The sequence below is a fragment of the Lissotriton vulgaris genome, unplaced genomic scaffold (genome assembly GCF_964263255.1).
Source record: "Lissotriton vulgaris unplaced genomic scaffold, aLisVul1.2 SCAFFOLD_1085, whole genome shotgun sequence".
NCBI lineage: Eukaryota > Metazoa > Chordata > Amphibia > Caudata > Salamandridae > Lissotriton > Lissotriton vulgaris.
This window is the reverse complement of record NW_028246549.1, coordinates 709,500-714,026: the sequence shown is the minus strand read 5'-3', so window position 1 is coordinate 714,026 and position 4,527 is coordinate 709,500. Positions and strand designations below refer to the sequence as shown.

The following is a 4,527-nucleotide window of genomic DNA, read 5'->3' as shown; positions in this document are numbered from 1 at the left end:
GCCAGGATTGTAGAGGATCCTCCAAGCCAGCTTGTAACTGCGTGTCTGCAGGAACAAATTTTCAACTCGTTGAAGATAGGTTTCAATAAAAGTCGTCTCTGACTTATCAGGGCCGGACAAATGCAAAAAAGGTGTACAAGTGATTCCATTTTATACCCACAGAGGCAGCATTTTTCCGTCTGGTCAGACTGTTTCCAGGACGGTAGCACGTCCTTTGTCACGTACATCCCCATCCAATAGGCTTGAAATTCTTTTTTTAGGTGACCACTAAAGTGTGTAACTAAATATTTTTATTTTACATTTAAATTTTTACAACATGCAAGTGGTTTTAAGGTTTTAAAAGAATTCATAATGGTCCAGCTGTGCCGACGTTTTGCCAATAGATCTTTATCCTCTAAAAAGGATTTCATTTTTGTTGCCGCATTGGCTTGTTTGCTTAGGGTAGCTTTATCTGTCCCCGATTTCTACGCTGGATCCAGCTCCAACTTTTCCACACAGAGTTTCAGGTACTTTCCCCAAGTGTTCGGTGTATTGGTTTCCCCCTGTTTTTTTATTTCCTCCCAACTCAGCCAGTCAAGTGAATCAGAGCCCGCTGCTCGAAGTTTGCAACAGAGTTTCACAAAGCCGCTCATGCTCCGGAACTTCTGGTTTAGCAGGCCGAATTCCAGCCAAACTTGGGAGGCTGAGGCGGATTTAGGCAGATTGAAAACCGCTTTATAGATTTTTATCTGTAGAGCGTTTAAAAGATCAACCTCCTTGCCACACCACGTAACTAGGCCGTAAGTTAGGGTGGGCATAATTTGTGCTGCCATTACTTTTAATAAGTGGTTATGATTTGGACAATCCATTTTGTTTTATAAATAACGGTGCGCGAAGTTAAGGATTCTGCTTTTGCTTTCAATGCGGTTCTGTGATCCTTTTGTTAGTGTTATTCTTAAGTACTTGTAATACTCTTGTTCTTTCACTATTACCCCTTGGGCAGTCCATTTGTACTTTAGTTTTTTTTGATCCACGAGCTGAACTACTTTGTTTTTTTCTTTGTTTAGTTCGAGGCTTTCTCGTTCTAAATACAATGTTAGTTTGTTGATGGCCTTTTGTAGGCCGATTGGTGTTTGACTCAACAAAACTATATTGTCTGCATATTGTAAGAAGTGTATTGATTTGTTTGCCAGAGAAGGAGGGTGACTATCTACTGAGACGATCTCGCTTGAGAGATCTGAGAGAAAAAGATTAAAGAAGGTGGGAGCTAATACACAGCCTTGTTTTAAGCCTTGGTGCATTTGAATGCTCCTAGTTGTACTGCCTCCATTACCTTAATTCACTCTTTCCCAGGTGTGATGATGAAGGGCTTTGATGGCTGCTAAGAGTTGGTGTGGCAATCCCCAGGTCTCTAATTTGCTCCACAAGCGCTCTCTGTTTACCCGGTCGAAGGCTGATTTAATGTCTATGAAACAGGCGTACAAACGAGTGCCTTTCGCTACCGCAGTGTTCCTTAGGATAGACAGACAGGTTAGGTTGGTTATTGTTCCCATTCCTTGCCTGAATCCTGTTTGGAATAATGGCATGATCCATGTTTCTGTTATCCACGCTTGTAGGTAAAGTAAAAGGCAGGAGGCATAGAGTTTAGCTTCAACGTCTATTAATCATATCAGTCTATAGTTTTTGGGGTTACGGTGGTCGCCGTGCTTAAAAATGGGAAGGATAATACTACCATTCCAGGATGCTGGTAACTCTGGTTGTCTGTATATTTGATTGAACAGTGGCATTAGGGTCTCTGACCACAGATCTGGATCATGTTTAAAAATTGCATTCGCTAGGCCATTTGGGCCTGCTGCGCCCTCTGACTTTAATCTTAAAATTATTTTACGTAATTTTTTTATGGAGGTAAGGTCGTCTGGCTCCTTCTGCCCATTCGATAGACTTTCATGTTCAGGATCCCTGTGCTCCTTGCTATTTGATCTTTTTAAATTTTCCGAACTATCTTTAGCTGCCCATGAACCGTTTGCATGGCCTTGATCTGTTTTGCTGTATAAAGCTTGTACATGTCTAGTCCAGGTATCAGCTCCGACCCCGGCTTCTTGTTGGAGTTTTACCCCTTGATTTAAATCATTTATAATACCCCAGAAGCCTCGGCTGTTTTGGTGTTTGCCCGCTATTAACAGTTTGTTCCAGGTGGTTTCTTTGTATTTGTACTTAGCGGCCCTCAGTGCCTTCCTGTAGATACTCCTGGCACCCGTTAGTTTGGATTTATTTACCACTGACCCTGATGTTTTTTGGCTTGCTAGTGTTTGAACCTCCTTTGCAACCATTCGTTTTTAGCTCTCAACTCCGTGTCAAACCATGGCTCCTTCTTGATGTTACATTTACTACGGGTCCCTGGCCTTACTGGGAATTTATCCTGCAAGACCTGAATCATTTGCTCCCAGTTGGGTACTCGTTCCTCTTCCTTTTGAGTTCCAAGTTTTGCCAAATGGGTTTTTACTAGGTCCGTAATTTTACCCAGTCCTTCTCCGCACCATTTTAATTTCCTCAAGTTGAAATTTGAAGCATGGAGCAAAAGGGAGGCCGTTGTTGGCGCCGTACTTGGTACAGTGTTCAGCCTTATTAGTTGTGGAAAATGGTTGCTTTCTGCCCGCTGTTCTATGTAAAAGGATTCGATACGGGGAAGTAACTCGTCACTTACTATTGAATAGACAATTATTGAGTGCGCCCTACCACTCAAATATGTGACGGCTGCCGGCCTATCCTCCTTGTTGTTGCCATTCAGGATTGATAATCCATGTTCAGTTAGACTGGAGGCTAACTTTTTTCCGATACAGTCAGTGGGCTTCTTCACCTTCGCTTTATTGTGGTCAATGAGCATGTTGTTAAAATCTCCTGAGATAACCAACGGGTGCCGTAGGTAGGGCCTTTGCATGGCCTTAATAAGTAACGCAAGAATCGCATGCTTTTCTTTTTGAGATTTTTTATCTGAATGAATGTAGACGTTAAATAATAACATTTGCCCCGGTGTTGTCCCCTGCGTCGAGGTTTCGAAGATTCTGATCACTTGGGCCCACTTTAGGCCCACGTCTATCTCCTCTGAACACCAGTTGTATTTGTGGGTTATATATATCGATAATCCGCCCAGGGGGTGTCCATGCTTGGAGAAGCTTTCCACATGTATATGGTGTCCCTTAAAGCCTGGAATTGGTGAGGGTTGTAATATCCATGATTCTTGGGTCATGATTATGTCTTGTCGTAGGAAGAATGCCACATTGTTTACATTTTGCCTGAATTCAACAGAGTACACCTCCTAGGAAGTAATTTCTTTTAGGCCCGTTGTTTCCTTGAATAATTTTAATAAGTTCCCTCGATTCAAGATATCTTGGGGCCCCCTTGTAGGATATTCTGGGATAAAGGTAAGTTTTAAGTCAAATAGTTCTTGAACATTGCTTGGCTCCTTTTGAATTGGGCCAGAATTGCACAATGGCAGGTTGTGAGGTTGGATACTTTCACACACAAATTGATTCTTTTTATGTTCTTGCTCATTCTGTACTGACTCAGATCTATTTACATTTTTCAGGGTTATTACTGCATTGGTTAGCTTCGTGGGGGCCATACTGTGCTCCTTTCGAATTAGCGAACATTTACGTTCCTTTTCCAAGACAGTGATTCGCATTGGGGTTGACACGATTTTAGTTTCTCGTGCTGCTGCTGATCCAATTGCCTCATACAGTTTTCCTCCAACTGTTGTAGATATTTGTTGTTCAATTATTTGTTTTCTACCCGAGTTGGAGACCTCTTTGTGAGTATGTTTTATGTCCAAGGTTATTTTCTCCGGGGCTGACAGCAACTCGGTTTGCTCCCTCCCTCCTGGAACGTCCATTTGTATGGGTTTACTTTTTTCTCTTTCCGGCTTTTTTGCTAATGATTGCTGGGACGGTCTAATTTCATTTGGCTGATGGCGCCTAAAGATGGGGATGACGTTAAGTTGGCTCCAGTCCTGGGGCCCTCGCCCCTTAGTGAGTTTGATATATTTGATATGTCGAATCGGTCTGTGAATATTTCCTCTCCTGTAGGTGACCCGTTCGAAAAATTCGATTTTATTTCATGGTTGATTTTTGATTGAAATTTATGGAAGATTTTGCCCGAATCTACGTTTGGTTGTTTCTTGTACTTGAGCCTAGCCTTTCTTGCCCTTTTTCTTTGCCGCTTTGTTGGCTTATCCTTAGTTATGGAATTTTAGATTTAGGTTGTATATCATCCATATCTAAGGCTTTTTTGCCTAGATCGCCCTCCTTTAGTGCTTGTTCTCGATCCGTTACATGTTTGGTTCTTATAAGATCTTCAAGCCCTTTCTTGGGTGGTTGGACTTTCTCCATGATAGGCTTGATTTCCTTAATCTGGGTGTGGCCGCTCGCTTGTTTAACCTCCCCTAAAATGTCCTTCAAAATATCCGGGAGGCTTGCTAGCTTTTCAATTATACTTCCACATCCACAAATTCCTTGTTGATTACTCCGGTTTGTGTTATGCTCTGATTTTCCG

The 4,527-nt window shown here is 42.2% G+C and overlaps 1 pseudogene; it reads right to left on the bottom strand.

Moving 5' to 3' along the window:
- Positions 1–1,797: 1,797 nt before the first annotated feature.
- On the bottom strand, positions 1,798–3,868 carry LOC147665875 (uncharacterized; annotated as a pseudogene).
- Positions 3,869–4,527: the final 659 nt, after the last annotated feature.